The sequence below is a fragment of the Balaenoptera musculus genome, chromosome 6 (assembly GCF_009873245.2).
Source record: "Balaenoptera musculus isolate JJ_BM4_2016_0621 chromosome 6, mBalMus1.pri.v3, whole genome shotgun sequence".
Classification (NCBI taxonomy): domain Eukaryota; kingdom Metazoa; phylum Chordata; class Mammalia; order Artiodactyla; family Balaenopteridae; genus Balaenoptera; species Balaenoptera musculus.
The window spans coordinates 92,602,916-92,629,042 of NC_045790.1; the positions used below are offsets into that span (position 1 = coordinate 92,602,916).

At 47.8% G+C, this 26,127-nt stretch overlaps 1 protein-coding gene and 1 long non-coding RNA gene across 5 annotated transcripts in view; one reads left to right on the forward strand and one right to left on the reverse strand.

Moving 5' to 3' along the window:
• PTPN3 (protein tyrosine phosphatase non-receptor type 3) overlaps window positions 1–13,379 on the reverse strand; it is a 109,657-nt gene extending 96,278 nt beyond the window's left edge. For 2 of the 4 annotated variants that reach the window (XM_036855183.1, XM_036855180.1), the window contains exon 1: window positions 13,292–13,358. The gene's annotated coding sequence lies outside the window, so the exon portion shown is untranslated. Of the gene's footprint in view, window positions 1–4,295; window positions 4,483–5,092; window positions 5,308–13,291 lie in introns of all 4 variants that reach the window. The other 2 variants (XM_036855181.1, XM_036855182.1) reach the window with 2 other exon arrangements.
• A 1,555-nt stretch (window positions 13,380–14,934) lies between these two features.
• LOC118896458 overlaps window positions 14,935–26,127 on the forward strand; it is a 57,299-nt gene continuing 46,106 nt past the window's right edge. Inside the window, exon 1 of the long non-coding RNA XR_005020179.1 lies at window positions 14,935–15,093. This is a non-coding gene — a long non-coding RNA (uncharacterized LOC118896458). The remainder of the gene's footprint in view (window positions 15,094–26,127) is intronic.

Sequence of the window (26,127 nt, forward strand, 5' to 3'; positions counted from 1 at the left end):
CCCTTGAATCAGAATCTGCATGTTAGCACTAAAGCTTGGGAAGCCCTGGCTTGGAGCATATCGCCAGCAGGGTTAGGGGGAGAGACAGGGGAAAGCAAGGCCGGATGGAGCCAGGTGACATGGGACCCGCAGAGAAGAGGTGATCTTAGTGCTTCTGCAGGGAACACTTTCTGGCAACAACATGAAGCAGGTATAAATGTTAGGGACCCATTGGGGAGAGAGGCAAAGTGGAGGCAAATGGGAGAAGTGTGTGAACCCACCCAGTTTTAGTGGTGGGGAAGGAAGGGCAGGTTGGAGGAGGGGCTGAGGTGTGATGGGAGGGACTTGTCCAGTGCAGCTGTAGGGGCAGTGAAGGGAGACCCTGGGGTTTCTAAGCTGGAAGACACGTCACTTACAGAGAGAACATTTTTAAGGAGGAAGGTGCAGAGCTCTGCTTTGGACACGCACATGCAGAAGAGGGACCTGGGGACACTCAGGGGGAAATGTTCAGATGTGATACACACAGAGATGACCAGGCTGGAACAGACCTGTGAGCCCCTGATGATGGGATCAGGTGTGCTCACCCAGGAAGGCCTGCAGGACGACAGAGCAGAGGGAAAGGAGCCAGAGAGCAGAGGATGAGCCAGGGTGGGTGGGGAGGCAGGAGGGGAGCTGCATCACAGAAGCCCCAGCAGGAGGGCATCGGCACAAAGACCAAATGGTCTGAGTGACCAAATGCCACTGATCTTGACAAGTGAGCGGTTCCTGGCCATCACAGCAAGGGTAGTGTTGCTCAAGGGGCAGGTGGGGAAGCCTGGGGACGATGGGCTGGGGGATGCAGGCGATAGATAAAGCTGAGACTGCTAGATAAATAAATGCCTAAACATCTCACCTGAGGTTGCAAGCCCCCTTTAATCAGAATTGTGTCCTTCGGTACACCCATGTTCATAGAAGCACTACTTGCAATAGCCAAAAGGTGGAAGCAACCTAGGTGTCCATTGACACATGACTGAATAACAAAATGTGGTACGTACGTTCAATGGAGCATTACTCAGCCTTAAAAAGGAAGAAAATTCTGACACATGTGACAACATGGATGAACCTGGAGGACATTATGCTAAATGAAATAAGCCAGTCACAAAAGGGCAAGTACTGCATGATTCCAGTTATATGAGGTACCTAGAGTAGACAAAATCATAGAGACAGAAAGTAGAGGGTGGTTGCCAGGGATGGGGTGGGGGTTCGGGGAGGGAATGGAGAGTTAGTATGCAATGGGTAGGGTTTCAGTTTTTGTAGATGAGAGAGTTCTGTGGATGCATGGTGGTGATGGTAGCACAGAGATGTGACTGTGCTTAATGCCACTGAACTGTATATACACTTAAAAATGGTTAAAATGGTAAATTTTATGTTATGTGTATTTTACCACAAATAAAAAAATATGTCTCTCTGGGATTTCCCTGGTGGCGCAGTGGTTAAGAATCCACCTGCCAATGCAGGGGACACGGGTTCGATCCCTGGTCTGGGAAGATCCCACATGCTGCAGAGCAACTAAGCCCTTGAGCCACAACTACTGAAGCCCACGTGCCCTAGAGCCCGCGCACCACAACTACTGAGCCTGCGTGCCACAACTACTGAGCACACATGCCACAACTACTGAAGCCCGCATGCCTAGAGCCTGTGCTCCACAACAAGAGAAGCCACCACATGAGGAGCTCGCCCACTGCAACGAAGAGTAGCCCCCGCTCGCCGCAACTAGAGAAAGCCCGCGCCCAGCAGCAAAGACCCGATGCAGCCAAAACAAAAAAAACAACAACAACAAAAAAAACCTTAAAAAAACCGTCTTTCTTTCAGCATAGGTATAGAAAATCTGAACTCCTGGAATTGAATAGCATGTCTATGTCAAGAGAGGTGAGAGCCAATCTTTTTCTGCGACTGTAAACTATTCCGCCAGCAGGCTTGGCAGTGAAAGGAAGGGAGTGATGGGGCGGTGACCTAATGGTAAGGCCGGGCTGGGAGAAGGCTTTTCTTTTTTTTTTTTCAGGTGATGGGATGACAGTTTTTCAACTGAAGTGGAGAGGTAAGCCAGAGCCAGAGACACTCATTTCTCAAACTGGAAGAAAGGAAGAAAGAGAAATGAAGGAGGGAGGGGGAAAGGCGAGGAAGCTCCCTCCAGATGGCCCTGAGCATCCAGGGCCACAGGTGGTGGGGGTCATCTGGAGAGGGGAGGGCAACAGGTAGGAGACCCAGAGAGGGTGGAGAAGTTAGGCTGGCTGGCATGGGAGCAACAGGGGAGGATGGAGGGCTGGTTGGGCAGCAAGGAGGGCCCAGCTGGCTGTAAAGCACAGAGCACACCATCTGGAACTATCACTAAGCCTGGGGCAGCCGTCCTCAAAGATGGTCCCTGGTCTCTGACCAGCAGCATCACCGAGGAACTTGTTAGAATGCAAATTATGGGACTTCCCTGGCAGTCCAGTGGTTAAGACTCCAAGCTTCCACTGCAGGGGGCACAGGTCCGATCCCTGGTCGGGGAGCTAAAATCCCGCATGCCACGTGGCCTGGCCAAAAATTAAAAAAAAAAAAGTGCTAAAAAAAAAAAAAGAAAAGCAAATTCTGAGGCCCCACCCGAGTCTGATTCAGACCCACTGACTCAGAAACTCTGGGGTGGGGCATAGCAGCCTTGTGTTTAAAAGGCGATTCTGATGTGCTAAAGTTTGAGAAACACTAGTACAGAATACAGAAACTCAATGGAAGGTATATATCATCTTCTTACATAAAAACGAAAAAAACAATCAGCCTAGCAGGGCTTCCGTGGTGGTGCAGTGGTTAAGAATCCACCTGCCAATGCATGGGACACGGGTTCGAGCCCTGGTCCAGGAAGATCCCACATGCCGAGGAACTACTAAGCCCGTTGCACAACTACTGAGCCTGTGCTCTAGAGCCCGTGAGCCACAGCTACTGAGCCCACATGCCACAACTACTGAAGCCCGCATGCCTAGAGCCTGAGATCCACAACAAGAGAAGCCACTGCAATGAGAAGCCCAAGCACAGCAACGAACACTCAATGCAGCCAAAAATAAATTAATTAAAAAAAAAATCAGCCTAGCAACTTCTACATAAAAGAGCAAGAAATGCACAACTATTAATACTTTGATGCCAATACAGCTTATTTCTACAGTTAAGACAAATGCCAAAGATGTAACAAATGATAGAAATATACAGTCTATTTAATAACTTCCTTAGATGAGATCTAGAAAACACACCCAAGATCTGGGGGCTGGAAACTGTATGATGCAGGTACCAGTCCCTGCTCTGTGACTATCTGTGTGCCCTGAGCATGCCTCAGTTTCCCCATCTGTAAAGAGAGGGAGCTGGAAAAGGTTCTTCTGAGGTCCTTTCCAGTTCAGACACGGTGTGACCCTCTCTGTCCTGTAAAAGGTGACCTCAAACTCAATGCTTTTACATAGCTATGCCTGGGTGGGGTGGGGGAGAACATTTTTAACCAGTAAACATAATATCGCAGTTAACCAGAAAAATTTCCAAAGTTCAGTAAGTGCTAGTATCTTGCATTCTAATAACTAGAAACTCTCATTAACTGGCTTTTCCCTTAAAGCCGCCAATGCCTGGAGTTATAAAAACACTATACTGCACTGGACCATGTTCTTGAAGTCCACAAGACTAGGATGCCCCAGAAAATCTCTATACCTTCACATTTTCACCCTATAAAACAGGCATACCTCGGAGATACTGTGGGTTCTGTTCCAGAACACCGCAATAAAGCAAATACTGCAATAAAGCGAGTCACACAAATTTTTTGGTTTCCCAGTGCATACAAAAGTTATGTTTACACTATACTGTAGTTTATTAAGTGTATAACAGCATTATGTCTAAAAAACAATATACATACATTAATTAAACACACTTTATTGCTAAAAAATGCTAACCATCATTTGAGCCTTCAGTGCCTCATTATCTTTTGCCAGTAGAGTGTTTGAAATATTGCGAGAATTACCAAAAGGTGACACAGAGACCCGAAGTGAGCAAATGATGTTGGAAAACTGGCACCGAAAGACCTGATTGATGCAGGGTTGCCACAAACCTTCAATGTAAAAAACACAGTACCTGCGAAGCCCAATACAATGAGGTATGCCTACACTTTTTAATCCAGGAAGGCAGAGTTCGTGTTTTTTGCTAGGCAGAAAATGAGTTAAGGAACTGGGCTAATCAGACACCAGTGCCCGCCCCCGTGACCGAGTGTCAGGCATTCAATACTGCAACTCTAGGCTTCCTGATAAATGACCCTGTATTGGCCTTGTTACCAGACTCCCTCGATGCTGGTTTCCTGGCTGGTCTCTCTGCATCCAAGTCCTTCTCTGCACCTTCTAGTCATTCAATGCCCATCCTCTTGTGCCTGGGTCCCCAATGCCAGCAGCTTCCGTGCCTCTGCCAAAGACCGGCGACTCGGTTCTGATCTCAGAACTAGGGCTGGAAGAGGAACCTGGGTGTCTGTGCACGAAAGACAGGTGGAAGTGTGAGCACTGAGGGGGCCGGGTGGGAAAGATGAGGTCTAGGGAAACTCTGGTCTCCAGCCATACCTCACTTACACACCCTGGCTCTTAAGTTCCATTAAAACTGGGTCAGTAGGAAGCACAGCTGGCTTGTTTTCCCCCCTGTGCATGTATCACAAACACCACCCGCCTCCTCCATCCAGCCTGGGTTTGGAAGTGATGTTCCAGGCTCTCTCAGTCCCCGTGGCAGGAAGGAACAGGTGAGGGGAGCGTTGAAACAAGGTGGGTGTAGCAGGAGAAAGGCTGGGAGGGGCACACCAAGGGAGGTGAGGCCACAGAGAGGACCAAAACCACTAATATGGGCCTGCAGGTAATGCCAGGGAGATGAGTTTTGCTTTGTCCACGCAGAAAATTCCTACTGCTAGAGGGTTTTCTAGGCTGATCCCCAGGCACTGATCTCCAACTTCAAAGTCACATTTGGGTAGAGTGACCACGTATCCTGATTTGTCCAGGATAGCCCCAGTTGAAGTTACTTGATTAGATGCAATTATTAACAGCCCCCCATTTATTCTCAAAATGTTCTGGTTTGGATTAGAAATTCTAGTTACCTTATTCTTGGGCCCCTAGGCCTGGGAAGTCAGAGCTGCAGTTGGAGAAGGCACTCAGTGTCGGGAGGGACGTGCAGGCTGAGCCTTGCCCCTCACCAAATGTTCTGTCCTCCTCTCTAGCGTCCCTGCCAAGCCATGGCCCGGCGTCCGCCTGTATTCCTGCAGAGACAGCAGGCTCACTATCCCTGGAGGAAGCCTCTCTTTTGGGGGGAAAGCTGTGTTATTAAAAAAGAATATCAGGATAGACGAATGAACAAAGATGTGGTGTATATACACAACGGAATATTACTCAGCCATAAAAAAGACTAAAATCTTGCCATTTGTGGGAACATGGATCTAGAGGACGGGTCCCCAACCCCCGGGCTGCAGACCGGTACTGGGCCGCGGCCTGTTAGGAACCAGGCCGCACAGAAGGATGTGAGCGGCGAGCGAGCGAAGCTTCATCTGCCGCTCCCCATCGCTCCCATTACTGCCTGAACTGTCCCCCCGCCCACCCCACCCCCAGCCGTCTATGGAAAAATTGTCTTCCACGGAACTGGTCCCTGGTGCCAAAACGCTTGGGGACCGCTGATCTAGAGGGTATTATGCTAAGTGAGGTAAGCCAGACAGAGAAAGACAAATACTGTATGACTTCACTTACATGTGAAATCTAAAAAACAAAAGAACAAATGAAACAAAACAGAAATAGACTCATAGATACAGAGGACAAACAGATGGTTGCAGGGGGCGGGGGGATGGGTTGGGCAAACTAGGTGAAGGGATTAAGAAGTACAAACTTCCAGTTATAAAATACATAAGCCACAGGGATGTAATATACAGCTTAAGGAATATAGACCACACTACTGTAATAACTTTGTATGGGGACAGATGGTTACTAGACTTATCGTGGTGATCATTTCATAATGTAGGCAAATGTCGAATCACTGTGTTGTTCACCTGAAACTGACATAATATTGTATGTCAACTACACTTCCATTAAAAAATAAATGCATAAAAATAAAAGTAGCAAGATTCAAATCTATATACAGCAAGATGGCAACTAAATAACAACATCCTGGGCTTCCCTGGTGGCACAGGGGTTAAGAATCCGCCTGCCAATGCAGGGGACACAGGTTCGAGGCCTGGGCCGGGAAGACCCCACATGGCGCGGAGCAACTAAGCCTGTGCGCCACAACTACTGAGCCTGCGCTCTAGAGCCCGCAAGCCACAACTACTGAAGCCCGCGCGCCTAGAGCCTGTGCTCCCCAACGAGAAGCCACTGCAACGAGAAGCCCGCGCACCGCAACGAGAAGCCCGCGCACCGCAACGAAGAGTAGCCCCCGCTCGCCGCAACTAGAGAAAGCCTGTGCCCAGCAACAAAGACCCAACGCAGCCAAAAATAAATTTAAAAAAACAAAAAAACCCACAACATCCTTCTGCTGAAAGGAGTGGGAGTGGGGGAGACTAGACAACCTGCTGACTTTTTTCATTCACCAAATGTTAACTGAGTGCATTTGATGTTTCAGTGGCATTGAAGACACATGGTGGGTTAAAACAGACTGAAACTGAGGAGCATTCTACCAAATAACTGGACTGTATTCTCCAAAAATGTCAAGGTCATAAAGGACAAAGAAAGCCTGAGGAACTGCTCTAATTTAAAGGAGACTGAAGAGACATAACCACATGCAACACAAGATCTGGGGTTTTCTTTGCTACAAAGGACACTACCAAGACAACTGGCAAAGCCTGTAGGTCTGTAGATTAGATAACAGTACTGTATCAATACTGATTCTTGTTTAAAAAGTGTACCATAATTATACAGGAGAATGTCATTGGTTTTAGGAAATACACTGAAGTATTTAGGGGGAAAGGAAGAGTCTATAAATGATCCTCAAATGGTTTAGGAAAAAAATGTATACCTAGAGAGAAGAATAAAATAAATGTGATAAAATGGTAACATTTGAGGAATCTGGGTGAAGGGTATACGGGAGTTCTCTGTTCTATTCTTGGAACTTCTCTGTAAGTCTGAATTAGGTCAAAATAAAAAGTTAAAAGAAAAAAAATAAGTCTCAAAGAAAGTGTGTGTGTGGTGTGTGCATGTGTGTTTAAAGGAAGAGAGACCCTGATTGCACAGAGCTCACAGTGTAGCTGGGGAGACAGGTACTAATACAAATATTACACTAATTAAGCACAAAATTGCAACTGTGAAAAGTGCTGTAAAAGGAGAGAGACCTGGTGGCCAGAATGTGAGCGTTTACAGCAGGCAGTTTTACCCACAGCAGGAAGGCGAGGGGAGGCATCTACAATCATGGAGCCAAGGCCCAAAGAATGAGTTAACTGGGGAGGAGGGGAGGAAGGTTCCAGGTTCTCACTGGCCCTGTGAGCAGAGAAAGCACGGGGACCAAAGCATGTACACCAGGGCCTGCAGGAGATGCCAACATTAGTTTTGTCTTTTATTCTAAAAGCAAAAGGAAGCAGTTCTGAAAGACCCCCTTGGCTGCAGCAGAGAACAGGCTGGCGTGTGGAGTCCTCCATGGTGGTGATGGTGGTGGGAGAGCTGCTTCCAGGAAGAACACCATGCATGATTTTTCCATTGCTTCCTGACACCTTAATTTTCTACAGCAACCATGTATGAATTTGATAACCAGACCTGGGGAGGGAATTGGGGGGGGAGCAAAGCGAGCAAGACCTGAGCTAAGGCTGTCATTATCTCCACTCCAGGCCCACCAGTGGTTCGGGTCAAGGGACGGCTGCCAGAGCTGGTTGCTACCTCTCCCACCAAGACCCTCAGGTCTAGACCGAGGCTGACTCACCTGAGGGAAGTAGCGTGCAGGGGCCAGGTCTTCACACCCCTCTCTCTAAGTCAGACCAGTGCCTTTCGTCAACACAGCATCCAGCTGGCCACGGCCCCTTTCTGGTCCTGGATCCTGCCCCTTGGAACGTCCCTCTAGCCCTGTGAGCCGGGCCCTCAGGCCTGCCCTGGGAGCAGGCCATCACTCGCGATGGCCACTCTCAGCATCGAAGGCTAAACAAGGCGCTTGTCTGCGGGTCAGCGGCACGAGCACAAAGGGAGGGGACCCTTTTCTGTGCCAAGTTCTACCTGAGTGGGTTTTTGGTCATTAGCTCCTTTAACATGGTCAATTTAATGGAAACAGGTTCTATTATTATCCTCCTTTTACAGTCAAGTATTTGCCTGGGGACAGACTTGAGTTCAAACCCTGGCTGTCCTCGTAGAGCAGTACGCCCTTTCAGGAGTCATTTCATCTCGCTGAGCCTCAGTTTCCTCATCCCATCTGTAAACTGGGGCTGGTAAGTACTAGCAAGATTCTGGGGCTAGAAGGTACTATTTATTCCATTTTGAGGCTCCAAGAGGCTCAGTACAGAAAATTCAAACTACACATTGCTTAACTATTTACTAAAAGCTTATGTATCCCGACAGTAAATCACGGGACCTGAATTTTCCAGGACTATCCCAATTTCAAATGCTCTGTCCTAACTTTCCACATAAACCATCAAAATGTCTCAAAAATTCCACTCTCAGTATCCAAACAACACCTCCCAGGCCTCCTCTTGCACAAAGACGCAGCACAAACATTCTTTCTCAGACTACAGATCCCAGTCTTTGGTTCAGAAAATGTAGTCAGTGGAGCCCTGCTGGACCCCTGAAGGAAACGGGGTCAGGGAGAGAAAAATCCGGGGCAGTCAGCACTCCATCACGACTCTCAGACTTGGCTGCTTCCTGGCACATCGATGTAAACCGCAGCCAGGAGAAGCTGTACCATGATGAGAGCGTCATCCACAGAGGGACACAGACCGGGGACATGAGCTCTGCCCCCACCTACCTACCCAGTGGCCAGTACTCAGGGAAGCAGCACGGCCAGAGAGTTGCTACAAAGATTAAAAGAGTGATTAATATTTGGAAAGCACTCAGAACATTGCCTGGCAGCTAGTAAGTGCCATATCAGTGTTTAATAACTAAAACCAGCGGTATCCCTGGCAGAGGGTGCTCACGCCTCAGAGACAGCACAGAGACATCGCTCCTATGCAGGACAAACAAGGAGAATGGACACATACCCTGGGTTGAGTGAGGCCAGGCCCCTGTACAGAGATGGGGGGATAACCTAATTATAGGAGGTGGGTCCTGCATTAGCCAAGATCAGGAGGCTGGGCCTGGGAAGAGTCACCATTCCTGAAATACAAGAGGTCTCTTCATGCCTCTGAGTCTTTGCATCTGCCGTTCTGTCTGCCCCCTGAATACCATCTTTTTCTACCTTCAAGGCTGAATTCAAATGCCAACTACTCCCTATGGTGGTCCCCAATGCCCATCAGAATGAATGGCTCTCTCCACTGGGGTCTCTTGCATCTAGCTTTATCCTCTTTTAAAGCAGTTATCAGACAGATAGATAGATAGCACATGCATGTCCACATGCATGTACACACTCACACAGAAATGTCACAATGTCACTGTCTTCCCAACTCCACCATGAATCCTTCCAAGACGGGTTCAGCTTTCATCTCTGTAACCCTAGGGCCTGACACATAGTATAGGCTCAATAAAGGTCTGAATTTGCTGTTACATCTGTGCTCACAGCTGATCTTCCCCTGGAGGCAGAAGGCTATTACAGGTGCATCATATGGAGATGCAAGATCTCTGGGTCTCGGAACCCATGACCAGATCAGATTTCAGCCAGGGACCTACCAAGCACTCCCTTTTAGTTCCCCCTCAGGCAGATGAAAGGAGACGCCTGTGAGATCAGAGTCTGCAGTTGCCAGGACCCAGACCTGGGCAGAGTGGACACTGACCTGGTCCGATCTTGTCTCTATTAGAGTTGGTCAGAAGAGCCCAGGCTTGGGCTTCCCTGGTGGCGCAGTGGTTGAGAATCTGCCTGCTAATGCAGGGGACACGGGTTCGAGCCCTCGTCTGGGAAGATCCCACATGCCGCGGAGCAACTAGGTCCGTGAGCCACAACTACTGAGCCTGCACATCTGGAGCCTGTGCTCCGCAACAAGAGAGGCCACAATAGTGAGAGGCCCGCGCACCGCGATGAAGAGTGGCCCCCACTTGCCGCAACTAGAGAAAACCCTAGCACAGAAAGGAAGACCCAACATAGCAATCAATCAATCAATCAATCAATCAATAAACCTTTAAAAAAAAGAAGAGCCCAGGCTTGGGAAGCTACACCAGCTGGCTGCCCCACACTCCCAGCCTGTCAACGCCAGGGGATTGCCCTCGGCATTCCAGCCCCTGCGAAGAGATGAAGAGGGTGGCCCTGCTTTCCAGGACCACTGTCTGAAGGAAGGAAGGTGAGCACTTGGGATTACGGTCAACAGGCACTTACCTAAGGAGAGAGGGAAGGACCACACATCGCAGGTTCCCCCCATCCCCCAACATGCCACAAACCCTGAGGTTGGTGGGGGGTGGGTAGGGTGCCTTGTCTTCCTGTTCCCTCCAATCCCCAAAGTCCTCTGGTAGATTATGTCCATCCTAGAAAATGGAATTCCTCGTGTGCCTGGACCCGAGGTTCAGAAGGTCCCAGTTCGTCCCTCTAGCTCCTGGTCCCACACTACCTTTGCTAGCTGAGTTTCCTCAACTGTAAGAGGAGAGAGGGAGCACACTGAAATTAAACAATGCATGCAGAATCTCCCAGATCACAGTCAACAATCAAGGAGTTGGTCTCAATCCCCTGAGACCAATTACCAGCTTGAAACCCCAACTTCTTTCAGAGATAAGATACATCTCTGACCAGGTTCCTGGCACTTGAATGGGAATGTTACAAGCCACCAGAATACCTTCTCTATGATAAAATGTGGAAATGGAGGGCTCAAAAAAAGGATGGTGAAGCAGTCTGGGATCCTGAATTGGACTCTGTGTTAACTTAGGTTCTTTCTCCCGCCCCAAGCTGTCCCTGACCTTGGCCTCCTGTGTGTCTGGCCTGGCCAAGACCTGCCCTCTCCTTGAGGAGAAGTTCCCCAGGCACCCCGGGGTTCACTGGAGTCCACTGGCCCACTCTGCATCCCCACCCAGCACTGCATCTGCCATGTAGAAGCAGCTCAATAAATGCTTGCTGAATGGAATGCCTCAGCCACTCCAGCCACTCTGAGATGCCTTCAGTAACCTGACCTTTTACATTCCAGCTAATGTCTAATTTGCATATACGAGTTGGTTTTAGGAGACAGCAAATCACCAGAGACAAGGCAGGATCAATACAGAGTATTAGGCACGTTTTATTCTACTCTAATTCTCTGCAAATTGGTATTCCATCAACTGTATGCAGGATTTATCGGAGCTTATTATAAACTAGAATATTTAACTAGAATGACCTACTCTCCGTCAGAAAATAGCTTGCTGTTGTTAATTTTCAACTAGCCAGAAAGGTTTCCAGCTTCCAATCTACTTTACATCTTGCCTTAATCATCAGGAACGCCATCTATTTGAAAGTCTCAATACAATAAAGAGCAGCCTGATGCAGAAGAAAAAGACCTGTCCGTGGAACCAGACGACATGAGTTATATCCCAGCTACACCACATACTGTGTAATTGACTGCTCAAAGCCTCAGTTTCCTCACCTGTAAAATGGGAATCACACCAGCCTCACGGGGGAGTTGTAAAAATTAAATGAGTTGATGCACGTGGATGTACTCTGTGCAGTTCTACAAGTCCATACAAAGGTTGGTTATTATAGTAAAAACATAAAACGAACTTCTCAAACAACTCAGATAGGCTGATGACAGAAAGCAGGGTGGTTCTAAAGGGGGGAGAAAGGGAAAATTTGTGCCCTGCCCCCGCACAGGGAGGGACGTCTGGAAGCATTTTTGATTGGCACAACTGAGGGAAAGGGATTGCTACCGGAATCTACTAGGTAGAGACCAAAGGTGCTGCTAAACATCCTACAATGCTAGAAAAGGCCCCACAACAAAGAATTATTGAACCCCAAATGTTAACATTGCCAAAGTTAAGAAACGCTAATTTAAATTATCACTGAAAGCTGGGTTTGGGAGCTTTTTAGAACAGAAATCTTCCTAACTAGGCTTTACTTTCAAAGCATCATCTGCTTAAACACTTGCGAGATGGATCATCTTGCAAAACAGCTCTTTTGTAAGTCAAGCTGAACTGCCAACTTCTGGAGTTTCTGAATGTATAAAACTGCTTTTAAAGAAGGTGCTCTCCGATTACAATTCAGCTAAATTGTTTTTCCAAAGATTTCAGTAGAAGTTCTCCTGGGCACAAGACAGGGTCTGTCAATCTGGCACTAGGCCCTGAAGATGCTTTTGTAATTCCAATTTCCTGGTGAAATGGGAGCCACGAGGGTCTCTAAACGAGTTAAATTCCCATCATGCCAACTGCTTCCTTGCTTTGGCCGGGCACGGTGCCCAACACCTCCACATAATTTATCCCACTTAATCCACCCAACAACCCAGTGAGGTGGGCATTATTACCGGCTGTTTGCAGGGGAGGAAAATGAAGATCAGAGAGGTTAGACAACTCGCCCCAAGGTCACCAGCTGGCCAAGGGGGAGCCCAACCTGAACGGAGGTCTCCAGTTTCCGAGTCACAAGCTCTTTCCCACCTCGGAAAACCCAGGTGTCAACTAGTCTCAACTTCCCATGAATTTTTAAGGCAACCGCAACTTCTCAGTAAGTTCAGGTTGCTGAAAACGGGAATTTCCGGGGGACTGGGCGCTCTCACATACACTCCCCCACTGCAGCTGTCTCACCGCAGGTACCTGATAAATCATTCCATATCACCCGTGGAACGGGAAGGATTTATTGGCGCTGGAGTTCGTGCCAGGCCCAGGAAATGCCATCTTTGAAAGCCGAGAGGCGAATTCGCCCTGGGAGCCAAGAAGGTCTGGCCGCCGCGCTTGGCTGGCTCCACGCGGGCTGTGCAACCCCTCGGCGGCCGGGGCAGGGGCCGCGGTCACGGCGGCGCTGGGCCCTCCCGGATCGCCGGCCGCTGGGCCCTCCCGGATCGCCGGGACCCAGCCCCACCCGGCCCGGCCTGCTCCCTCCCGCCCGCGCCCCACCAGGTGAGCGCGGCCAGGGCGCCCCCTCCCCGCCCCGACGAGGTGCCGGGAACCCGGGGCCGCCGCGACCGCCAGCCCGCCCGCGCGTTCGCCGCGCGCCTGGGGAAGCGTGGGGGCGGGGCAGCGCCCAGCGCGACCCCGGCCCCCGGTGGCCCCGCGCCCTGCCCCCAGCCCGCCGGGGTCGCGCCGGCCCGTACCTGCAGCATCTGGGGGCGCGGGGCGCCCAGGTAGGTCGCGCGTGCGGGCGGCGCAGAAGCTCGCTCGCGGCGCGACCTGGCCGCCGTCTGAGCATGCCCAGTGCCGCCCGCGGGCGGCTCCCGCCGGCCCGGCTGGCCGCGACGGGCCCGCGCGCCGGGCGGGGGGCGGGCTCCCGGAACGCCCTGCGGGACGCCCCCGCCCCCACCCGAGGCCGGTGTGCTCGGACGCGTCTCCCAGGGCCACCAGGGCTCTCTTGCCGAGTTCCGTGCAGGCCGGTGTCCCCTCGCGCATGCACGCAGGCATTCGTTCCATTACCATTTATTGGGCACCTACTGTGTGCCCAGCCCTAAGTGATTGTATGCCTAGGGATGTCGAGCAGCCGGCGCTAAACAGATCTTTGACTTAAGGAGAAGTCTTGCCGAGCTGGGGTCCTGCTGACTCCCAGTGCAGTGCCCATCCCGTTCCACTAGAAACTTCCTGGCTTGAACTTTCTTCCCAAGACTTACCTGATCTGGCTCCTGCATTCCTGCAGCCCCATGAGCACCTTTCTGTCCATCAAACACTCAGAACTTGTCTAGCCTCAGGACATTTACACATGCCTTTCCTCCTCTGTGTGGGACGTCTTTGCCCAGCTATTCCCGTGGCTGGAACCTTCTCATTGTACGTAGGTCCTCCTTCTCTGAGGCCTTCCCTGACCACCTTACTAAGTTAGCCCTCTGTTCCATGTCCTCACTTTATTTTCTTCACATTTATCACTATCCATTAATTCATTCAACAAATAATTATTGATCACTTACTCTGATTTCTTCACGTGCGGTGAATAGACAGAAATCCTGTCCCTTGCCGGAGTTTGGCGGAAGAGAGGCAGGCGATAGACAAGTAGTAGAAGGTGATATGCTTTACGAGAGGGAAAGAAACTTGGGGTGGAGGGAGTGCAGTTTTCAATGAGGTGGTCAGACATTTCAGCCAAGCAGATAAACTGGGGAGAGCATTTCTGGCAGAGGGATCAGCCAGTGCAGACACTAAGGCGCAGGACTGCTTAGGAAATAGCAAGCAGGGCAAAGTAGCAGGAGATGAGGTCGGTAACTGCCTTTTCCCCTGACTTGCTTACTTCTTACTGTGTATTCACCTCTGGAATTTTAGCTCTGGGGCTGTAGCCCTGCCCGTCTTCACTACATTGTCCCAGTCCCTACGACAGCACCTGGCACACAGTAGGTGCTCAAAAACAGTTTGTTGAATGAATATGTGAATGAAAGGATGGAGTGACGGCTGTAATCATCCTGTCCGGACCAGATGCCTGAGGGTCCAGGGGCCCTGTGGGCCTAGGGCCACTCGGCGGCAGCCGGCAGCACCTGGTGCTTCAGTTCGGTCCCTGCCCCGTAGTTGCGCCCCTGCACAGGGCGCCGCCCAAGCGTCTTGTCCGGGGAATTTCAACCGAACCAGGGAGTCCCAGGAACAGGACCCGCCCGGCCCCGCCCCCCGCCATCCGCCCCCGGACCTCCGGTCGCCAGCAAAACCTGGAGTTGCAGCGCCCTCCCGGCACCATTGGGACGGCGGGGAGCGCACTGGGCATGCTCGGAGCCGGGCGGCGCCCGAGCGCCCGGGAGGCGGAGCCTCCTGGCAGGGCGAGCGACACCTCCCGCAGAGCTCAGCTGGACCCTCAGCCACTCGGTTCCCGCCCTCAGTTAGGGTGGGGTCTGGGGGCATTTTTTTTTTTTTTTCAAAGCCCAGTGGGAAAGCTGGGAATTCAGAATCCGCGAAAGACGTTCTCCGTCCTCTCCCAGCCGCTGTGTGACCTGGGGTAAGAACCTTACCCCAAATGATATGAATACCTACCTCTGTGCTTCAAATAATATGAATACCTACCGCTTCGGTCTGGGCGCTGTGTGGGGAATGAATGAAATCAAGAACGTGAGCGGGTTTAGTCCACTTTAACGATCCATTTTTTGAGTGCCTACCTCAGTTATCGGTCATCCTCATACCAGTTCGTCAAGTGCTGAGATGAGGAAACCGAGCTTAATAAACATGAGGATTCTTGGAGTTGTCCCAATTTGCCTTCCACTAGAAACTAGGCTGAAGCTACCTCTTCCTTCTCCACAGTAAACAGTCATTAGCTTATACAGTGCTCAAATTCGAGCTAAAAAATATCTATACACCTAAGGAAAAAGGCCTAAATATTTTTTAAATCGTGCATTTCAACTCACCATAGCAGAAACAGGAACAAAAGGAAAGAATATTCCCCAAACAAATAAATGTTCACAAATAGAGGAATGATTAATTAGATTATGGTATATTTGTTGAAATAATAACTATTTTACACTAAACTAGACCGTGCTGCAACAGGAGGAAACTTACAGTACAATGTTAGGTGAAGAAAAGCTGAAAATACAAATACCCTGTGTAACAGAAATATGGGAAAATGTAAATAGTCTGATTTTGGGGGGGTAGTGAGGTTGGTTTTTCTTTTTAAGTTTATCTATTACTGTCCCAATGTTGTGTTTGCAATGTTAAACATTTAAAAGATCAAATCAAAAATTCTTGAAGTTTTGTGTGTCTAATAATAACAATAATAACTGCTATTATCAAGCTCACGTGTGATCAATATTTTACACATATTCTGTCTTTACTCCATACAGTCATTCTGCAGAGTGGGTGTTTTTAGGTCAGTTTTACAGAAAAGGAAGCAATCTAGGAGCCTTTCACAACTAGTAAGAGACAGGGTCAGGATTTGAATGCAAGTTGGACTGACCTCAAAGCCAGGGTCAATATTTATAATATTGCCTCTCTGCTTGCCATGTATCGATCATAAGAGAGACCGCATATTTCATTTTTTGTGTCTTTTTGCCTTATTTTCTCTAACCCTTTGATATGTTTATACGCTGTAGATTACCTTTAAATGTTCTGGTCTCCTGTTACTGTTTTATTCTTGGGGCCAAAATGTTAAAGTTCATCCTTTTAAACTGTTGCACCTGGAGTGACATGATGTTATTATCAGCAATGACAGTTGACCTTATAAGCTCCCAAACCTTATGCAAATGGGACTTTCGGATGGACATATAATCTTCTTAGTCTATGTGGTTGAACCCAGCCAGATGTAGAGCAAATAGAGACCCCCGTGAGGAACAGGGCTATCCCACGTCTCAGATAATGAGGACCCACATAGATTACTGTCCCTGGGCAATCATTTTGGAGGCAGAATCACAACATAAAGGGACCACATGGTCCATGGACTCCTCAGGACTCTGCTGTGATGAAAAAGTACAGACTTGATAGTCTGATGATGTTTGCAGAGAGAAAGCCAGGGCCCTAAAAGCAGCCCTCCTACTGCTGGTAAGCTAAAAAAAGTCAGCTCTCTCTTTCAATCATGCTGGTAGACTGTACCTGGCCCAGAAACTACTAAACAAACAACAGGAAACACAAAAAGCCAAAGAGAGTCATTTCATTGGAGAGGAAGACATACCACAAACCCAATATGCATCACTGGTAAGGAACGAATTCATTTAAGAGGAACAAGATGAACGACCGGACACAGTTACTAGCAGCATTCCCAGAAGCTGCCATTTGGGCAGAAAATCTGGTGCCAGGTACTGCACCCAGGCAATTGGCTGGGGGCATTTATAGGACGAGTTTCCTGGAAGAATCACTGCGATTGTCATTCATGTCAAGACTCAGGAAGCCTGGGCACCACGTGGACTGTTTTCAATGATTTATGAGGCAGGGCTCCCAGCTGAGATGCTAATGCTCATCAATTATTTGTGCTGTTAACGCAAGCTCACAAATACATGGGCAAGTGGTGCTGTTATAATGACAAGTGAAAAGAATAGGATGTAAAATTATACACACAGTATGGCTTCAACTGTGTGAATGACTAGGGTATACCATATAAAATCGCCATTTCCTAGGTCAACAACGGTTGAATATCGGTAACTTCCTATATTTCATCTTAATACATACACATAGAAAAAGGACTAGGAAGAAATGCACCAAAATATTAATGGTGGCGGCTGTGTCTGAGTATTGCATTTATAAGCAGAGAAACAAAATACAGAAGGTATCTTTTACAAATCAGGGGAATTTCAAGTCTTTGGGCATCTATTTCTTTGTATGTCTTTAGAGGTCCCTAAATCTTGTTTTACGGTAAGTGTGTTTCTTTTATTATCAGGAAAAATGAAACAAACTTGAAAGTTGGCAAGCCAAAGAAAGCGAGGCAAAGAGAGGGAAAATGACACTCAAACTGGGCGAAAACACGAGAGGTTCCTTTCACGGAGGCCTGTCTGTGCTTGTCCAGCGGTGGCAGACCGCGACAGGCTGTCTGTCCCTGGCCCAGGAGGGAGGGAGAGGAAGTGGTCAAGTCAGGAGCCTGTAGAGACGTGTTAGTCTGACTTGGGACCCCTTATCCCCTCAGCTTGCATTCTTGGAATTCTTGGACCACATAGATCTCACTTTGAGAAACACAAATTTTTAAGTGTAAAGTTTTAGCCATTAAAAAATGTCTTTCCATTGCAAATCATCACTGCCAAAAGAGGAGTTTTGTCTGGAAAACCGATGAACAAATTGAGCATAAATACAAGAACAGAGATGAGGTGAATGTTGTTAATTCATTCATTCCTTCATCAAGTATTTATTAAACACCTACTGTGTGTTAGGCACTGCTCTAAGTGCCTGGGAGACATCAGTGAACAAAACAACCATTTCTGCTCTTGTGGGCATGCATGCTAACAGGGCAAGCCAGACAATGAACAACACACATTATGAATAAGTGAATGTTGTTGTATGTGAAGAGACCAGGGGTAAGGGTGATAGGCAGAGGGATGGAGGTGGGGTGAGTGCGGAATTGCAATTTGAAATAAGACTGAGAAATTTAATCACTTAAGCAAAGACCTGAAGAAGATGAGGGAATTATTCATGCAGCTCTCTGAGGGAAGAACCTTCTGGGCAGAGAGAATAACAGTAGAAAGGCCCTTAAGGGAGCACGTCTACAGTAAGGAGGCTGGTGGGGCAAGGGGCAAGCTGCAGGAGATGAAGCCAAAGAGGTACCAGGGGCCAGAACCTGAGGGCCCTCCCCTTGTCACCCCCAGGAAGGACTCAGTCTTTCAGTCTGAGCCAGATGGAAGCCAAATATGCTTGTCAACACACCAAAAGTTAAATGCTGTCCCTTTAAATTGTCGCTTTGTATATGGGAACTGAATTCATGTAGCAGCCCTCCACTGTAAGGGAGTCAGCCACAGGATCCAGATTATGCATATATTTTTAATATTATCATCAAAATGGAAAGATAACATTCAACAATTATCTCAGAGGGTTTTCAGACCTACAAGAATACATGAACGAACCCTCAGGGATACATAGACCTGAGTTTTAAAAACACTCTTCTTGTGCACATGCTGTAGATATGCCAGAGGACCAAAAGGACCATAATAGCCCCATGGACCACCACATAGATTTGCTGCTGCATGTAAAATGGAAATGTTAGTCTAGGGACTTTGAGATCGGACTCTGAAGTGGAGAGAAATGCAGAGAGTGAAAGTTGGCGTCCTGAGCTGTGGCTGATAGTATTTAAGCAATGGCCTTCCTTGAAAGGAGTGGTGTCATCTTACAAAACCCAGAGAGAATGGGTTTGTCAAGTCTCCCAACCACACCTTGAAGGTTCAAGTGCCCGAGAACAGAAGGAGAAAGAGAAAAACACCCAGGCAATGTAGAAGAGTCCACACACAGGTCATGGCTTTAAAAAATCGGCAATGATAAAGGAAACACTCAGGGTTTCCTTAACAGATGATTCAAGGAAAAGGAGTCAGGAACAATACTGAAGGCAGCATTTTAAAAGTTTGATCCAGGAACCATATATCAAGTTCACCTTGGGAGAAGGAGTCCTTGTGAAAAAGCAGACTCCTGGCTTCAGGTCAGATCTTCTGAATCTCTGATTGCGGAACCCAGGGACCTGCATTTTATAATTAACTGTAAGAATCTTATGTACACTGAAGTTTTATAACTTCTGTCCTACAGCCTCCAATGTGTGCACACCAAGAACATAGTGTGAGTAATAAACGAAAAGGATGGGAAATTTTACTAAGAGATGATCTTGTAGGTATCACTGATGCTTTGATGAATGGGACTAAGGACAAGAGCATCAGCTTCTTAAAGGAGGTGCATGTGTAGAGGGGCAGAAGGGGAGGGAAAGAGATGTGGAGAGAGAGCATTCCCTTCAGGCAAATATGGACCCCCTAATAGAGAGCTCTCAGGCTCTCTGCTCTTGACCTTGGATCTCTGACTGCATCCATCTAACCATGCTCTCCTGGGGTCAAGAACAAGCTAACCATGGGACTGGAAGGAGGCAGTAATGGTGGCAGTCATAGTGGTGCTTAGAGGAGTGGACCTTAAAATAAACACATTGAAGTATGTAGAGTACACACCAAACTGAAACAAGGAAGGTCGTTACCTCCCGAAGAGGAATTGGACAAGTGGGGCAAGAGAGAGACGGGTGTTTACTTTTTGCTATAAACATTTGTGTACCTTCTGAATTATCTACTGTGGGACATATAACTTATTTCAAAGTAAACCAGTTCTCTCTGGAAAAAAATAATGATGTATGCACAATATATTTTAAAAATTGTTTTACATTTTTGACTCCCTCTAAATTTTGCTAACGAAGCACAGAGCATAGGTTACTTGACAAGTCAAGGCTGTAAGTATGACCAGGGCCTGACAATGTATAGCTTGCTCAAAAGAAATAGCTGTTAAGTCAAGAACTCTTACTCCTTTTTTGGAAATGCATGTGGCTGAGGAATGGAACAGAAAAGAAGAGCTTTGGATGAGGATGAAAGAGAAGTAAAAAGTCCTTTCAGTGACCTTAAGATCAAGAGTGATGCTTTCCTGACACAGCTGGTAACAAAATGGCCAGAGAAAGAAGATGGGGGACTGCAACGACCCAGGCCTCGACTGAGTTGCCTTCAGGAAAAGGCGGTCATCTGAAACCTGTCCTAGCTTGGCTGACCATTTCATCCCTGAGATGCTGGAAACCTGATCTGGGCCCGGCAGAAAACTGTGCTCCCACCCCCTGGTGACATTTCAAGAACGGTGGACGCTGTTCAGCCTGCCCCGTGCTCTGCTGACCTTCTAGCGTTGCATGGATGACACATCACAGGATTTCCTCAACTGCGCTCTGGCGTCCTGCTAGGATGTCTTTCTCATTTTTTCCATGGTACACATAGTCACTGCATCACAGTCCAAACAGACTATCCAGCGATGCCTCTGTAAACATGAGTCACATGTGAAGTTAAAGAAATCTGTGTTTGGTCAGAGACAGCAGAGCTCCTAAGGCATATCATCTTTGCATACAAAGTATGGGTTGATGACAGTTGTCTGATTTCCTGCCAAGATGCCTGAATAGTGCTTGGGGATTGACTTCATGTGGCAGCCACCAAAGCCGACACAGACGCTGCTCTTCTTCATCCTAAGCCTCCCCTTCCAAGGTGAAGTTCTCCAGCTTCTGTATGAGAAAACATTACTCTGTCTCCATTTTTTCACCACTGTGAGCTTCTCTCAGTTTGGTCTTTGATGCCACCACCTTGTCCAGCCTTGGTCATCCCAGTCCAAGCCCAAGCACAAACCTTGTTCTTGTTTCCCCTTGAAGAATGAAGGCCACCCATATCAACCTCCTGAAATGACTCATTCTCTCATCTCTGCCTGTTGAAATCCTATCCATCCTTAACCGGTTTGCAGGGCAGAAATAGAGACACAGATGTAGAGAACAAACGTATGGACACCAAGAGGAGAAAGTGGCGGGTGTGTGTGTGTGATGAATTGGGAGATTGGGATTGACATATATACACTAATATGTATAAAATGGATAACTAATAAGAACCTGCTGTATAAAAAAATAAATTTAAAAAAAAAAAGAAAGAAATCCTATCCATCCTTTAAGATCCATCTTACCAGCTACCTCTTCCTGGATTATCCCAACTGGTTATGAGCTCTCTAACTCCTGTACCCCAGGAGTCATCTCATTTTGACTTGCATTTAGTTATAAACGTGCACGTCCCATTGGAAGGCTCTTGGAAACTCCCCTGAATGGGGCCAGAGATCTTCCTGATTATGTGGGCTGTGACTATAATTTCTGAGCAAGGTATGCAAAGGGCTATGAGCCCCTTCTGAAAAATTGCTGGCCTTTCGGCAGTGAGCAAGAAACATTACATTGTATCTAAAGTCCTTCTGGAATTTCTTCCAGAATTTTGCATGCAAGCTTGATAATTAATTGACCAACAGAGGGATAGAAAAGAGACACAAATGGATGTAGATAGGTAGATTAAGGAGCAATGTGATCAGTGGTGTCCCAGATAAGGTATAATTAATTAGTGATTAGATATCACTATGACTCAATTTCTATGTGAAACAACTCAAGGATTTAGGATATCACCCCTGCCTCTTCACACCCGGGAGTCACCTAGTTGTGCTGGCAGAAGGTCTACAGGTCAAGGACCGCTTTGTTGTCTACCTGGGTTGCTGAGCTAGTTAATTCCATGAGCTCCATCTTTAGACATCAGGACCAGGAATAACAGAGTGAGTAAAATGCAACATAGAAATTACCAGGGAATTACCAGGGAATAGAGTGGGGATGCTAAACCCCACTTAGTGTCTCATGTTCAATTTCATTGTGACCTAGAATCATAAACAGTCTCAAATATGGGAAGCTGGCCGATTTTGTCAGCACTTGTGACGATATTTCATCCTCCCACTGTAGGATGGACGCATTGAGGGCAGCCTTCATCTGTCTCTCAATCTTGTCCAGTCTGAGTAACCAGCTTTCTCTGACTGCATAGGCAGACTCAGGGGCCCCTCCTTCTGCATTTAGATTCCTCTAGATTCACACTGAACACATTATATGCAACTGAGCAAGTCTGCTACCATCATTTCTTCTTATGCTGGGAGCCTAGAGAGAACCAGGAACCTACCAAGCGTGTGATGTGAGAGAAAACTAGTTGAAATTGGATTGCCTTATTGATATGTTCAAGTCAGCCCAAGTCCCTTGACTTCCCAAGGCCAGTGTATTATTTTCCATTACACTTCGTTCAATGGCATTAAAAAAAAATGTGCATAATATTAGTACGTATTTCAAATGCCAGTTCACAGGAGGGAACAATTTCCCAACAGTGTTATCTAGTTTCTTTTCAAGTTCCCTGGGTTGAGGTCAGTCTTTGTAGTTAATATTGGGTTCCTGACCCAAACACAGCCTGTGCCAGTTATGAAGTCAGTTTTCCACGCTTTGGATAAAGAGGTGACCGTGGGAACATGTACTGCTCTGTCTCCAGCTTTGGCGGAGCCACTGAAAACCCAACCCAGCCTGGCTGTCTATGTCCCCGCACGGAAATGGGGACAGACAAGGACTGTCCAGCAGGAGGAAATGGACCCATTCTGCAAAGCCAGCCTTGGCATATGGAGCAAAGGAAAGTATCCTTCCCATTCAGGAGGAAAAAATATCTCGTTAGCTATTTATTAAGCAACACTAACACTGAAGTAATCTTTTTTTTTTTAATTTATTTGTTTATTTATTTTTGGCTGTGTTGGGTCTTCGTTGCTGCGTGCAGGCTTTCTCTAGTTGTGGTGAGCGGGGGCTACTCTTCATTGTGGTGCACGAGCTTCTCATTGCGGTGGCTTCTCTTGTTGCGGAGCACGGGCTCTAGGCGCGCGGGCTTCAGTAGTTGTGGCACACGGGCTCAGTAGTTGTGGCTCGCGGGCTCTAGAGCACAGGCTCAGTAGTTGTGGCACACGGGCTTAGTTGTTCTGTGGCATGTGGGATCTTCCCGGGCCAGGGATCGAACCTGTGTCCCGTGCATTGGCAGGCAGATTCCTAACCACTGCGCCACCAGGGAAGTCCCCTCACATAGAAATTTAAACTGGAGAACACAGGGAAAGAAGTGAGAAGGCACACAAAGAGATCCCAAGATCAAGAGACAGCCAGAGAGGGACTTCGCTGCTGGTGCAGTGGTTAGGACTCCGCACTTTCACTGCCGTGGGCCTGGGTTCAATCCCTGGTCGGGGAACTAAGTTCTCGCGAGGTGTGTGGCACGGCCAACAAAACAAAAATTAAAAAATTAAAAAAAAAAAAGAGACAACCAGAGAAACTGTGGTCAAGTGTTACACTAATGACCCCCAAAGAAGTGACTTCCTGGTGCCCTATACCTGTGTAGTCCCCTCCCACACTGAGGCTAAGTGAAAGTGACTTGATTTGGCTAATGGGACATCAGCAAACAGGTCACAAGCAGATATTTAATAGGCACTTGCCACTGTGGCTGGCCCTCATGGAACCCTGGACTACCATGCCATTACCATTAAGAAGCCCGGGATAAAGGACTCCATGGAGAGAGGCCCAGTCAGGCCAGATTTGTCTCAGCTGAGCCCAAAGAAGACCAGTAGAAGAGCCACCCAGTCAACACCCTGAATCATGAGAAATTAAAAAAAAAAAAAAAAGAGTCATTTTCAGCCACTGAGTCTTGAGAGTGGTTTCTTACCAGCACGAGATAACTGGGGCCGCCACAACAGGAGCTCCTGCTGCTGAGGCCTCTGCCTTGTGACCTTTGTTTTCCAAACTGCTTTTATCCCTGGCTTGCCCGGGCCCAGCTGAGTGTCTATTCTGGGATTCTTTGAGGTGTCCATCTTTCATATTGGCTCCTGTAGTCATACAGCAACCGTGCATTATGTTAAGGCCGTTGTCAAACCCCAGCATTCAAAGAGCTGAGTCAAAATGTGAGTGTCTGTAGGGGAGGGATATTGTGGGTCTTTCTCACCATTACACCCCCACGCCTGGAATGGCGTCTGTCACATAGTAAGAGATATCCATAAGTAAATGAACATGCAGATCTTGGGAGCTTGTTCAAAATATAAATTCCAGGGTCCCACCTCTGGAGATTCTGATTTGATAGATCTGGGTCAGGTCCAGGAAACTGCATGGTAATTAAGCTACCTGAGTGATGCCAAGACAGGAGGCCTATGGAACACATTTTCACCATTAAGACCTCAAGTTATCCTTGCAACCAAAAGAGGCCAAATGACCACTTTTCTAGGTGACTGTAAATCAGAGTCGCCTGGGGAGCAAACACTCTTGGGTGAATCCAATGCAACTGGTCCACAGACTGAAGGGCATTTGGAAATCACTGGCCCAACCAACACAGTTCTCCGTAAGTCATTTGACAGCCAGACACACTTTTCTCATTCCTGAGAGCAGAGAAGACAGGCTTCCTTAGTTACACATTCTCACGCTAATCTTTAAGGCTTTTTGAAGAAAGGTTTTCATGATTATCATGAGAAGTAGTTGTTAGGGACTCCTTCTAAATCTAATGGTCTCATATGTCAATGAGATATTGGGAACAGCTCCGTCTCAAATACTGTGAGGGCTGGATGAGGTACGATGTGTGAAGGCGTTTTCAAACTGAAAACACCATGCACATAATTTGTAAGCCTTTGACCATGCATGACTATGTCATGTAGGGGATTAAAATATTTTATCTACTTTTAGATAATCAGGATTATCTAAATCAATCAGGATTTATTATGAGTTACCTTGTTCTCCTAAGGAAGGGAAAGCCAGACCTCCAGGACCCCTGTGTAAAATGTTTCAGGGACAGAAAATCCTGGCTACATTTCTAATTCCTTCTCCTGGGGTTCAAAGCCATGCATGATCTGAGTCCTGCATCACCTTGGCCTCTCCTTCCCCTGGCTCCTCCTCTCCCCTTCCTCCTGCCCTCAAGTGTCAGCCCTTCCAAAATACTAATGCAGTCCGCTGGTTCACCTCTGTCACTAGCCCTGACTCAAGTTATGCTCTGTATCTGGAATGTTCTGTATAATTCTCCATCCCCATCCACCTGGACCTTTCGTGAACCTTTGGTGTCTATTACTATCTTCCACGCTCTAGTCAGACAGAATCGACCAGCCCCTGTTTTTAATGCCTACTGAACATTTATCCAAGCTCCTGTATCCCTTGGTTAGGCTTACCTAAGCCTGGAAGTCTCTGCCCTTCTCCCACCCCGAGGGCAGGGACTTTTCCATATTAATCCCCTTGTCTCTGGCCCTGAGCACAGTGCCTGGCACAGAGAAGGGACTAATAAATATGTGTTGATTTTATGAAAGCCGGGGGCTGTCTTTGGCAGAGTTTAAAGTTCTAGAGAAAGAAAGGCGCTCATGCCTGGCAGATGTCATGTGTCTCTCTCTGAATCTGATTTCCTGCTGCTGTCCTTTGCCCTTTTCTCCTCCATACGGAGACTTATGAAAACCAAACAACTCACCCCAAGCTGCTTTGCCTGATCTTTAGCTCGTGGGGATATCCAGCAGGTTTAGAAGAGTTTGCCTACGTGGGTATCATATGCAAATGGAATACTTGATATAAATGAACAGATTAAGATATTCATGAGAAATCTCTTCTGAAGGCTAGTTCTGCATTTTTGGTGGCTACTAGATACCTCCAGCTAGATATCCCCAAAGCGCTTCAAACTCAACACGTCCCAACCTAATAGGTCAACTCTATCACACAAACCTGGTCCTTATCCACTGACCATCTGCCAACTGCCTGGGCGCCCAGCCCCAATGCCTCCCTGTCTTGTCATCTAAGAAAATGACATGTTCTCTCCATTCTACCCCCATGATAGTTCTCACATCCTTCCCAGACTCCTCCTTCCAATCCAGGACCTCCTTACCTCTCACCTGGACTCCTATAAATAGCCTCCCAACTGGTCTCCAGCTTCCTCTCAGTTTTTTCTTGAAATCTGGTAACAGGTTAATCTTGCTAAAGCACAGATTCGAACAGGTTACTCCTCTGCTTGCAAACTTCCAACGGCTCCCTGGGGCC